General features: G+C 44.9%; 1 protein-coding gene across 6 annotated transcripts in view; it reads left to right on the top strand.

Moving 5' to 3' along the window:
* sim (bHLH transcription factor single-minded) overlaps positions 1 to 13,736 on the top strand; it is a 97,041-nt gene that overhangs the window by 18,685 nt on the left and 64,620 nt on the right. For 2 of the 6 annotated variants that reach the window (XM_071667558.1, XM_071667557.1), the window contains exon 1: positions 3,290 to 3,441. The exons of 2 other annotated variants lie outside the window; for them this stretch is intronic. The gene's annotated coding sequence lies outside the window, so the exon portion shown is untranslated. Of the gene's footprint in view, positions 1 to 3,289; positions 3,442 to 3,636; positions 4,075 to 4,122; positions 4,200 to 13,736 lie in introns of those variants that run through there. 2 more of the 6 variants (XM_071667560.1, XM_071667561.1) reach the window with 2 other exon arrangements.

A 13,736-nucleotide genomic window follows, 5' to 3' on the forward strand; every position in this document is an offset into this window, starting at 1 on the left:
GATTTCATATTCTAAATACAGTAGCTTATTGAGTTATACAATCTTACTATTAAATTATGTATTATGAATACAGTAGCGTATTGAGTTATACAATTTTACTGTTGAATTATGTATTATAAATACAGTAGCGTATTGAGTTATACAATTTTACTGTTGAATTATGTATTATAAATACAGTAGCGTATTGAGTTATACAATTTTACTGTTGAATTATGTATTGTAAATAAAGTAGCGTATTCAGATATACAATTCATGATATTAAATTGTGTATTTTGAATACAGTAGTTTATTCAGTTATACAATCCTAACACTAAATCGGACACAATAGGTAAGTGTATATATATATATATATATATATATATATATATATATATATATATATATATAGTTCCGTAATATAATTATAATACCAATATATGGAGACACTGGACTTATTATGATAACTGATAATTATGATTGTATTTTATACAACCTTTTTTTTATAGGTACAATTATTGCTATAATTTGTATATGATGAATTTATATTATGTAGTGATGATATACTTTTGTCATATATCACTGTATTTGATAGTTATTAATAACATTGTAATTAAGCCTAGAGAGAGAGAGAGAGAGAGAGAGAGAGAGAGAGAGAGAGAGAGAGAGAGAGAGGTGTTACCGAACTCCGCCTGAACGAGTGATGATACACCGAGGCTGTATCATAAGGACTACAGTCTTGCAATGGGACTTTTCACTCACTCGAGAGGAGTCCATCCCTCCCCTGCTGCTGATTGTAGCGCATCCTTTAACCTTCAGTGGCCCCATTAAGTGGGTCCCTGGAGTTATCTATAATTCGTTTATCAGTTATTTGCTTATTAATGTATATGACGTAATGTGGATAAGCCATCAGTGTATATATAGTTTGCGTGGTTCTAGAACCATCTAGTAATGGGTTCTTCCGTGTTCTAGAACCCTTGAGCACGACAGGTACGACCCTTGAGCACGACGGTGCGACCCTTGAACACGACGGTACGACCCTTGAGCACGACGGTACAACCCTTGAGCTCGACGCTACGACCCTTGAGCACGACGGTACGACCCTTGAGCACGACGGTACAACCCTTGAGCTCGACGCTACGACCCTTGAGCACGACGGTACGACCCTTGAACACGACGGTACGACCCTTGAGCACGACGGTACGACCCTTGAGCGCGACGGTACGACCCTTGAGCACGACGGTGCGACCCTTGAACACGACGGTACGACCCTTGAGCACGACGGTACGACCCTTGACAACGACGGTACGACCCTTACGGTATATAATGGGTCAGGTCATCGTCGAGCCAAGGGTCGTCCCCTCGTCATCAAGGGTCGTTACAGTTGTTAACGAGGGTCGTACCGTCGTCCTCAGGTGACCATGATGAGCAAACTACCAGACGACACCCGCACACCTAATGGTCGTTAGTGAACTTAACGATACGGAGGCTTGTGAACGAGGGTTAGTTAAAGGGGTCAACCCCCTCCTGTATTACCACGACACACATCGCGTATAGAACTGGTCCTGTATATATATATATATATATATATATATATATATATATATATATATATATATATATATATATATATATATACATATATATATACATATATATATACACATATATATATATATATATATATATATATATATATATATATATATATATATATATATATATATTTTTTTTTTTTTTTTTCATACTATTCGCCATTTCCCGCGATAGCGAGGTAGCGTTAAGAACAGAGGACTGGGCCTTTGAGGGAATACCCTCACCTGGCCCCCTTCTCTGTTCCATCTTTTGGAAAAAAAAAAAAAAAAAAAAAAAAAAAAAACGAGAGGGGAGGATTTCCAGCCCCCCGCTCCCTTCCCTTTTAGTCGCCTTCTACGACACGCAGGGAATACGTGGGAAGTATTCTTTCTCCCCTATCCCCAGGGATATATATATATATATATATATATACTTTCTCGCTGTCTCCCGCGTTAGCGAGGTAGCGCAAGGAAACAGACGAAAGAATGGCCCAACTCACCCTCATACACATGTATATACATACACGTCCACACACAGCACATATACATATCTATACATCTCAACGTATATATATATATATATATATATATATATATATATATATATATATATATATATATATATATATATATATATATATTGCTTCTGTATGACCGTTTTCATTGATTTTAGATTCAAATATTTTGATGATCTTCCAGAATATTCCTGTACATTGAACTGTGGTATTTGATATAGCATTAGCATAATCTCTTTGGCGTTTATAGAGATTTTATTTGCTTTTTAAACGGCGAAAGAAATATTTAGAAGCGTTTATCTTGTTTTTTGCGGTAATATATACATCGAGTCACTGAATATGTATAATTCGAGTCACTGAATATGTATAATTTATATTTTAAAGCATTTTTTTTTTACAATGGACACGTGGCATTTTTTTTAAATGATACAATTTGACTTTTTTCTTTTTTTGGTATATTTAGATATTAATATTGTTAGGGCGACGGGAGTGCTAGAAACCAACCAGCCCAGAGGTTTCTTCCTTGTTCTCTGGTTTCTGATGTAATTGGCGAATTGGCTGAAATTGATGTAATGACGATCAGATTTGAATTACGATAAATAGATCACGTCACACAGGTGGGGGGGGGGGGTCCTGGCCAGCCTCGTGGCCAGTGTAGTGACCAACCCCGCCCGCCCCGCCCGCCCGCCCGCCCACACTTTGATACAGTCGTAGAGAGGTGGGAGGAGGGGGGGCGGGGCCTGGCCCGGGGGATCGTGTAGGCTACCGCAGTGCACGGGGCGGCGGCGTCCAGCGGTGGTAGGGAGCGTCTGACCTTATATCACTGGTGTGTGGGACCATGAGACCGGAACTAACAATGGTGGCGAGCTGGGCTGTGCTCTCGCCTACCCCCGACACGTCCCTGGAGGAGGGAAGACTTACGTCACGGCACCGGGGCGGGGCCTCGTCGCTTCCCCCTCTCCCCCCCGACCCTTCAGGACCCGCCATTGGCCCAGGGACAAAGGATGCGGTGACGTCGAAAATTGCCCGACCAATCGGAAACCAGCGTGGTACGCAGGTTAGCCCATTCGTAGAGTCCTGATTGGCTAATCGATCTTCTCCCGGGAGGCTTAGTAGGCGGAGCGAGCGCGTCAGCGCCAATAGGCGTCGCGCAATCGCAGAAGAGGCCCCGCCCGGCCTTCCCCTCGCCGGGCGCCGCCCACCGGAGCCGTGAGTTCAATCACCATATTTTATTCCGGGTGGCGAGTGGGCCGCCCAAATCGGGTAGACTGTGGATTAGTGCACGCCGACCAGCACGGCGCGTCTGTCTAATTAAGTGGCCGGGAGATTAGCGCCGCTACCACCGCCTTTTTCCAGGCGAGCACCAGCGGCCGGAGGTACGTATGTAGGTGTCCCAGCAGCCATGGGAGGGGCTCCAGCCCGCCCGCGCCCACTGCCGCCCCCCCTCCACCACCTGCCCCCGCCCGCCCGCCCATGCTCGCCTTCTGGAACCTTCCCTAGTGTGACCTGTCTCCACGCCCACGCTGTACGCCCGCCCGCCAGCCCGCCCGCCCGCCCATGGCTCTGCTGGGGGGGTCACTCTTGACCCGGGCCGACCCTGTGCTTGTGACCGGCTGGCTGACCCCGTGTTGGGTTGACCCCATGTGTTGTGTCCGACCACGTGGTGGTGTCCAGCGTGACCCCTGGTCTGGGCTGACCACGTGGTGGTGCTCAGTGTGACCTCTGATATGGACTGACCACGTGATAGTGTGTAACGTAACCTCTGACCTGGTTGGTTGAGCACGTGGTAGTGTCAGACGTGACCCCTGACCTGGACTGATCACGTGGTAGTGTGACCTCTGACCCGGTGGGGGTGACCACGTGCAGCTCGCCGACACCGTGGTTACCTACGTGTTGCTAAGAACCAGCTGTTGCAGGGTCCACCTGGCTGGACACCATCTGTGGTTGGTGGGCGGCTGTAGTGGTGATTGTGGTGGGCGGCTACAGTGGTGGTTACAGTGGTGATTATGGTGGGTGGCTACAGTGGTGATTGTGGTGGGCGGCTCCAGTGGTGGTTACAGTGGGCGGCCACAATGGTGGTTACAGTGGGCGGCTAGAGTCGTGATGGTGGTGGACGGCTACAGTGGTGGTTGTGGTGGGTGGCTACAGTGATGGTTGTAGCGGGCGGCTACGTCGGTGGTTGTGGTAGGTGGCTACAGTGATGATTGCGGTGGGCGGCTACAGTGGTGGTTGTGGTGGGCGGCTACAGTAGCGATTGTGGTGGGCGGCTACAGTAGCGATTGTGGTGGGCGGCTACAGTGGTGGTTGTGGTGGGTGGCTACCGTGGTGTTTTCAGTGGGTGGGTGCAGTGTTGGATGTAGCGGGCGGAAACTGTGGGTGTTGCAGTGGGCGGCTACAGTGATAGTTGTAGTGGGTGGTCACATTGTTGTAGTGGGCGGCAACAGTGGTAGTTGTATTGACCGAGAACTGTGGTGATTGTGGTAGACAGGAACTGTGGTGATTGTGGTAGATTGTATCAGTAGACAGTATACTAAGCCACTTAATGATATATATATATATATATATATATATATATATATATATATATATATATATATATATATACTGTATATACTTTGTCGCTGTCTCCCGCGTTAGCGAGGTAGCGCAAGGAAACATGAAAGAATGGCCCAACCCACCCACATACACATGTATAAACATACACGTCCACACACGCACTTGTACATATATACTCATGTACATAATTCATACTTGCTGCCTTTATATATATATATATATATATATATATATATATATATATATATATATATATATATATATACACGGTATAAAAACCTGGTAAATGGTGCGACATTGTTGTGTGGTTCCTCACTGACCCAGCATGAAGTGATGGTATTATTAACACAAGTCAATTCTGATTTTATGAAAACATTCATATAGAAAATGCCAATTATTTATTAGTTATTTTCATCGTGCGTTGTTATTTTTGTTATTGATAATTGATAATGACCGTTATCCATATCATTAATATTTTCCTTGAGTATATGTCGTCTTCAGAACTGTCCTCTACGACTTAACAAGCTGTTGGCTGCGTGTGACGGCCGTAACGACCCTTTGCCGGTGGATAACAACCTTAACGATCGTTTTCAGTAATCAGGCAATTCAGTCATTCTCATCATGGGAATTTTGATTGCCTTATCGTCGTCATTTAATTGATGATTAGATAAATAAATAATAAATAATAAATTATAAATATTTAATTATTTGTGGTCCGGGGAAGGACGCATCAGATCCAAAGTGTAATTATGAATCTATAAATTGATCGTTTCAAATGCTCGTTCCTCAGTCGGCGTAACCATCTATCAGTGCGTATGAATTCGCGTATATCCGCACGTACGCCCGGAGCGCAGCGCTAGTACGCACGGTTTTTCTTAAGACACCGAGGCGGACGGACACGCGCGCGCGCGGGCGGATCTCGACGGCTAGCGGGGGACCCTCACCGCTAGGCGGGTAGCGCTCCACCGCTCCCGTGGGTTAGTGTAGTCCAGGACCTCCCTCACCTTACCCTGCTCCTGCGTGGGGCGCAGCCTCACGGATGACGGAGGCGGACGCCACGCCCTTCGTCTTGGGTGACCGGGAAGATGTGTGTAGAGGTTAGGATGTGGGGACCTCCTGCTGGTGTAGGGGCGAGGGAGGGATCCTACTCATGGAAGTGGAAATGGGAAAGTTGGTAACCCCCTTCCATGCGACGCCCTAACCCCTTCAGTAGTACGACTTAACCCCTTCAGTAGCACGACTTAACCCCTTCAGTAGCACGACTTAACCCCTTCAGTAGTACGACTTAACCCCTTCAGTAGCACGACTTAACCCCTTCAGTAGCACGACTTAACCCCTTCAGTAGCACGACTTAACCCCTTCAGTAGCACGACTTAACCCCTTCAGTAGTACGACTTAACCCCTTCAGTAGCACGACTTAACCCCTTCAGTAGCACGACTTAACCCCTTCAGTTGTACGGCTTAACCCCTTCAGTAGTACGACTTAACCCCTTCAGTAGCACGACTTAACCCCTTCAGTAGCACGACTTAACCCCTTCAGTAGTACGACTTAACCCCTTCAGTAGCACGACTTAACCCCTTCAGTAGCACGACTTAACCCCTTCAGTAGCACGACTTAACCCCTTCAGTAGCACGACTTAACCCCTTCAGTAGCACGACTTAACCCCTTCAGTAGCACGACTTAACCCCTTCAGTAGTACGACTTAACCCCTTCAGTAGCACGACTTAACCCCTTCAGTAGCACGACTTAACCCTTTCATGCCCATGTACAGAAGTGGTATAACACACACACACACACACACACACACACACACACACACACACACACACACACACACACACACACACCTTCAGGTGTCTCCATCACGTTTCCCCCCGTCTTCCATCGAACTCCTCATCTTTCTATCCGTCTGTTTCGCGCTGTATTCTGTCTCCCACTCCACTCGCTCCGACATGCCAGTGTGGTACCTGCGCTCTCTCCTCTCCCGGCTACAACGTAAGGTCTTCTCTCTCGTCTACATCATACGTCATTCGAAGACTTACAACGAATCTACTGTAGTTTTTATACCGTGTCTTCGTCGTTGTGAAGGCCATACAGCGAAGATTGAAAGTTTAAACTGCGCGTCGTCTCCTGTGTTGCGTCATTCTGTAATCTACATCGAACACTATGTGTGTGTGTGTGTGTGTGTGTGTGTGTGTGTGTGTGTGTCCTCGTTTTAACGTCGTTGTAAGACTTTTAACTGGTAACGTACGCATATACCGTGCGTCGTCTCGTTATACCCTGTTCTAAGACGTATCGTCGAACATTGTAGGTGTGTATACCGTGCGTCGTTCTCGTCGTACGTCGTTTTAAGACGTATAACGAACATTGTAGGTGTGTATACCGTGCGTCGTCCTCGTTGAACGCCAATTTAAGACGTATCGTCGAACATTGTAGGTGTATATACCGTGCGTCGTCCTCGTCGTACGTCGTTGTTAACACTGTGGTTGCCTCCTGTGGTGAGGGATGTGTGTGGGTGGTGGCTGACCCCTGGTTATCCCTGGCTTGTGTGAGACACACGTTAAGGGTCCAGCTGTGGCTGCTCATGTTGGTGGAATATCTGTACCACACCATGTTATCACCACCGACACACGTTATTTAGTTCACGGAGTTTTTTTTAAAGGTTCAGACGACAATGGGCCTTTTTAGCCTTTTTTTTTTTACCATTTCAGTGTCTTTTTTTGCAGTTTTTTGTGCGTTTTATTCTTTTTTTGACAGTTTATTACATTATCAATGTCTTTTTTTGCGTTTTTTTGTGCGTTTTATTCTTTTTTGCCGATTTATTCCATTATTTTTTATGCAAATTTATTGATTTTGTGTCATGTGCTAATTTTGTATTTTTAAGTCCATTTTTTTTTCGTCAGTTTATGTCAATAGAATTTTTATTTTCTGTTGCGTTTTTAACAGCGCGCGACACAGCAGGTCTGTGTTGCGTGCATGGCTTCAGCAAGCCATCCACGCCGCTGGTAAGTCTCTACCCCCATTGTAACACAGCAGCAGCAGCTCGTAATCTCCTCTTTGTCCCTCCTCTTGTATTACAACATTAAGGGAAAAAATAGAATTTGATCCCCTCCTGAAACTCACGGACGTCAGATGGGTGTGTGTGTGTGTGTGTGTGTGTGTGTGTGTGTGACACGGTGGGAGGAATCCTGTGTGACACGCCACGATCACCGACCCCGCTCCTCCGGGCCCTCGCTGAAGGCGGGCGTGGCCGCCGGCCGTTCTCTCTGTATGTGCCAAAGAAAAATTGTAGTTATCAGCTCAGGATACATTTTCTTTTTTCCCCCACTCCCGTAACTGCTGCTGCTTCTGCTCTCTCTCTCTCTCTCTCTCTCTCTCTCTCTCTCTCTCTCTCTCTCTCTCTCTCTCTCTCTCTCTCTCTCTCTCTCTCTCTCTCTCTCTCATTATTACCCCTTCGTATACTATGAGTGTCATATATATATATATATATATATATATATATATATATATATATATATATATATATATATATATATATATATATATATATGCCAGTGTACAGTGCCATCCGTAGTATCTTTCTATGTACAGATATATATATTTTGGGTATCTGTACGTTCCTTTCTGAACAACTTTCAGAAAATTACGAACCTTTTAAAAAAAAAGAAAATTACGACCCTTTAAAAAGATAAAAAATTACGAGCCTTTAAAAAGATAAAAAATTACGAGCCTTTAAAAAAATCAGAAAATTACGAGCCTTTAAAAAATCAGAAAATTACGAGCCTTTAAAAAAATCAGAAAATTACGAACCTTTAAAAAATCAGAAAATTACAAACCTTTAAAAAAATCAAAATTACGACCCTTTAAAAGAATCAGAAAATTACAAACCTTTAAAAAAAAATCAAAATTACGAATCTTTTTAAAATTTAACTTTTTTCGTGCGCCATGACTCTGCCGCCGTGTTGATTTCACAGCCATGGTAGATAGACGTGGGTGGTTGATGGTTTAATTTTTGAAGAAAAAAATTCTAGGAATTTTTATTTATGTATTATTATTTTTTGTTTGTTTGATATTTCAAACTCACGTGTGGATGTACGGGCGTTGTGCCACGTGCTAGTGGTCAGTGAGGGACCCCTCACGATGTCTTCTTTGATTTCTCTTATCTTTTTCTAAGTTTTTATCTTTACCTCCTGTTATCATAGCCTCAGGGGAAAGACAGAATATTAACTACCTTTTGACCTCGTTGCTCCTGGTGTTCAAATCAGGTTTTGTACGAGTTTTGTGACGTGTTCCTTCCGTCCTGCTGGTGTACTGAGTACACACGTGATCTACTGTACACGTTCCATGTTATATTGTACATATTTATGTACATAGGTAACATCTCTAGGTTCGGGGGTGTGTATACTTCTACATATGCGATATATATATATATATATATATATATATATATATATATATATATATATATATATATATATATATATATAGAGAGGAGAGAGAGAGAGAGAGAGAGAGAGAGAGAGAGAGAGAGAGAAAATAGATAGATAGATAGACATAGATATATCAGAGTCGATTTGAAGGTAAAATAGACATTAACTAAAGATAGATATTTGGAAATATATATTTTTTCCGAGTTATATTCTTGACTGTAACCCATCATAACATATATAGCAACACATCTAAGTAAGCGCTTCAGGGGTTGTTAAGTACTCACTTAAGTTCGATAACTTATACTTTTCAGTGGATTGTAAGTAAATAATGTGAATAAATTAGTTATGAACGTAGTTTGTTGTACGTAAAGTTCGTGTGTGTGTGTGTGTGTGTGTGTTGCGTCATGGGGTTGTTAAAAGATGGCGTCCGTCCGGTACAACTTTCGATCGAGCGTGTTACAGTGACGCCGTCACACCCGGACTCCAGCCCACAACACGGGGCGCGTGACGCCTGGTGGGTCTGGCTTCCAGGACGTGACGTTCCAGGATTTTCCAGATCTGTGAGGAGAAGCACTACTTCTTCCCGCCCAAAAAAAAAAAAAAACGCGCCGTGCGCGCCAACTTTCCCGCCTGCTTGGGCGGCACGTTCTCGTAGCCGGCTGGCCATTGGCTGCTGGAGCCGTGACGTCACGGAGTATGCCGCGTCCCCATTGGGTGGAAGATTGATGACGTCGAGTCCGGGAGTTTAGGGTGTAAGGCAGTTAAGTGTCGAAGTGTCACGAACAGCCATTCAGTGTAGTGATTGGGTAACGAGTCTGGCGTAGATTTGTTCTTTGTTCTCTTTGCAATGACGTAGAAGAACACATTTATTCGATATAATTTAAGCGTTTTGATATTTAGTTAATTTTTGATGATAAGAACTGGCAGTTGTGTGTGTGTGTGTGTGTGTGTGTGTGTGTGTTGTGTGTGTGTGTGTGTGTGTGTTGTGTGTGTGTGTGTGTTGTGTGTGTGTGTGTGTGTGTGTGTGTGTTGTGTGTGTGTGTGTGTGTGTGTGTGTGTGTGTGAGTGGTATACCACCCATTTGTATTGGCAAATTACAGAATGGGCCGTTAGTTATCCTTGTTAGGCCGTTGAGTTAACGACTGTGTTCTTCATTAAGAGTTCACAGAGCGTTCAAAAAAAAAATAAAAAGTTCACACTGCGTTGAACTCCGGGGTGGCCACAGTGCACCCCGTGGCCACCCCGTGGGGCTTTGATGGCGTTCATGGTGACCACGTGAGAACGCTGCTTGTGTGGGACCCAGTGAGTGAGCACCCACCCTCCTCCCGCGGCACTTCAGCAGGGCAGGGGAGTCAGCCATGTTCTTACTCAACCATGTGTTTAATGCAGGAGGGGAAGACCAGGTGTATTGTTTACAAATGAGGAGGCGAACCCGCGGGTGGGGGGGGGGGATCACTCGGTGTGACCTCTCTCTCTCTCTCTCTCTCTCTCTCTCTCTCTCTCTCTCTCTCTCTCTCTCTCTCTCTCTCTCTCATACATACGCGTCCGGGCGCACCGTCTTGCGTGGTGGTGGAGGTGGGTGGGGGTAGGGAGGGGTGAGGATGTGGGGGGGGGGTTGTCAGTGGTGTTTCTCATCCATTTCAAATGAATTCTGGGAACTGCTGCTTGAATCACTCCGAATATATATATATATATATATATATATATATATATATATATATATATATATATATATATATATATGTGTGTGTGTGTGTGTGTGTGTAAGTATATATATTGGAAACGATCACAGTTTTGCGCGTGATCAAGATATTCCTATGAGTCCACGGGGAAAATGAAACACGATAAGTTCCCAAGTGCACTTTCGTGTAATAATCACATCATCAGGGGAGATGACTAGTTGGGTCATTACGAGGTTGTTTGTGTGGTGGTCAAGGATATCAGACACTCACAGACCATACAATAGTCTGGTAACAGTAAGAAGCCTTAGAGATAATTAAGTGATGATAATCTGTAAATTATATTTGGTTATCAGTGTGGTTATGGAAGCGGATATAATGAAAAGTCTGGAAATCAGGTCCTTATATCAAGTCTGTTCTTATACGCGTACCGATCCATTACACTCAAGACTAGCTAGTGCTTAGATAACGGTTATATACCCTAGACCCCCCCAGTCAACTGTTTGATGGTGGCTTCAAGGCTGCGCTCCAATCAGGAGCAGGGGAGTGATGGTCTACTTTGGAATGAGAAAATTTTATTCCTTTGAGATTGTTGTGACTTTCCTGCTTTGGCGATATATATATATATATATATATATATATATATATATATATATATATATATATATATATGTATATATAATGATATATTCGTAGGTGCCTCGATGTGTATGAAGGACAGTGTATTCATATCCGGTGAGTGGTGTGTAAAGCGTGTGTGTGAGTATACATATGATTCATATACATGTCTTATGTCATCATCAGGATTTCCTGAGATTGGTAAACATGGTAAACATATATATATATATATATATATATATATATATATATATATATATATATATATATATATATATATATATATATATTTTTTTTTTTTTTTTTTCTTTAAACTATTCGCCATTTCCCGCGTTAGCGAGGTAGCATTAAGAACAGAGGACTGGGCCTTTGAGGGAATACCCTCACCTGGCCCCCTTCTCTGTTCCGTCTTTTGGAAAATTAAAAAAAAAACGAGAGGGGAGGATTTCCAGCCCCCCGCTCCCACCCCTTTTAGTCGCCTTCTACGACACGCAGGGAATACGTGGGAAGTATTCTTTCTCCCCTATCCCCAGGGATAATATATATATATATATATATATATATATATATATATATATATATATATATATATATATATATATATATATATAGAGAGAGAGAGAGAGAGAGAGATTTTTTCTTAGACCTAAGGAAAACAACGGACCCTTTCCCGAAGACTGATGGATCGAGTGGTCTGTTGCCTTGAGCACGGGGCATGGAAGACCCAGCAGAGACCCCTCAATCCTTAAGATTAGGGCCGGGGGTTGGTAGCTTTGTGGGGGGGGGGGGAGCAGCAGTGTGGGTTGGTCGCTGTGTGAGAAGGATGGGGTGGGGGGAGGATATGTAAATAGGGGAGATGAGAGAGCGGGCAGATGTAACACGGGGAGAGAAGGTGGCAATGCTGTCTTGCTTATATCCAGGTCAGGTCACGTGTTGGTTGTGGTCACACGGGCTACCGTCCTTATTTCCAGGTCAGGTCACGTGTTGGTTGTGGTCACACGGGCTACCGTCCTTATTTCCAGGTCAGGTAACCTGTTGGTTGTGGTCACACGGGCTACCGTCCGTATTTCCAGGTCAGGTCACGTGTTGGTTGTGGTCACACTGGCTACCGTCCATATTTCCGGGTGTGGTTACCTTCTTGTGTGGTTGTGGTTGGTCACTAGTTCGGTTTTTTTTGTTTTTTTTCTTCAGATTTTGTCTTGATTCTTGTACACACTCTCTCTCTCTCTCTCTCTCTCTCTCTCTCTCTCTCTCTCTCTCTCTCTCTCTCTCTCTCTCTCTCTCTCTCCTGGTCGACGGTGTGAGGCAGCCAACGACCAGGGAGCAACCTCAAGCGACGGCTGGCTGTGTGGAACAGTGACCCACGACCACTTCAGTGGCTGTCATGTGTCGCTCCACTCCTCCACCCCCAGGTGACTTGCCTCATCTTCCTGCCTCCCCCCCCACACACGTATGGGGAAGGGGGGGGGGTGGATGATGCTGGCAATCTCCCCATCTCGCGATACTTTTCCCCCCCCCCCCCAGCGGTGGCCGCTACGCGTCTCCCTCTGGTCGTCAAGAGTTGAAGGTGGAGCACATCTCGTGGTCTCAGGGGGGGGGAGGGGGGGGGGGGGAGGTTGATCGTGCCCGGGTCGGTACAGAGGGGCTCAGCCCCCCCCCCCCCCCCTCCCCCCCCCTCTCCCCCCCCAGGCCGACCGCTCCCCGCTAATGCTTATATATGATCTCGGCCTTGTGTACACTGCGTCCCGACACACGACACCAACCCTGACTTCCTCTTGGCAGATTTAAAAAAACACAGTATTAATCTCACGATCTTGATTCATTTAAGTATTTATATATATATATAGTTTATATCAATTAGATAGAAAACCTTCTTTTCACAATATTAGGTGTTGATGGAAGGGTGTTGTGTAGATGATACACGGAAGCCAAGTGGGAACGGGTCGGGACGCGATGGGTGATTCTCTTCTGATTGGGTAGCGGGGTTGAGTGCGCTTCTCCCCCGCAACACTTTTGTTAGTTTGAACGTTCCTCCCTCCTCCTCCTCCTCCTCTCCCCTGTGTCCCTCTCCCCTTCTCCCCAGACCTTTTACCCCCCCTCCACCTTCAACTGTATATTAAAACCATAGAGGCAAAGATGGCCCATGTGTGATCCCAAAAAGCATTTAACAAACGGTTGAACGTTCTTGGTCGACCCACATGGCCTCTCGCCCCATCTTCCCTTGTGTGTATGTACCAACATGGCGAGGTGGGTTGACCTAAATTTCCTCACTGGGCCTCACAGAGGACGTGTCCTAAACACGCACACTCGCCACCAGGGACGACTTGTACGAAGCTCCAGGGTTGACTGCTGATGTATGTGTACAATCATGCTGGAGCTGCGTGTTA

The sequence above is a fragment of the Panulirus ornatus genome, chromosome 12 (genome assembly GCF_036320965.1).
Source record: "Panulirus ornatus isolate Po-2019 chromosome 12, ASM3632096v1, whole genome shotgun sequence".
In the NCBI taxonomy this organism is placed as follows: Eukaryota; Metazoa; Arthropoda; class Malacostraca; order Decapoda; family Palinuridae; genus Panulirus; species Panulirus ornatus.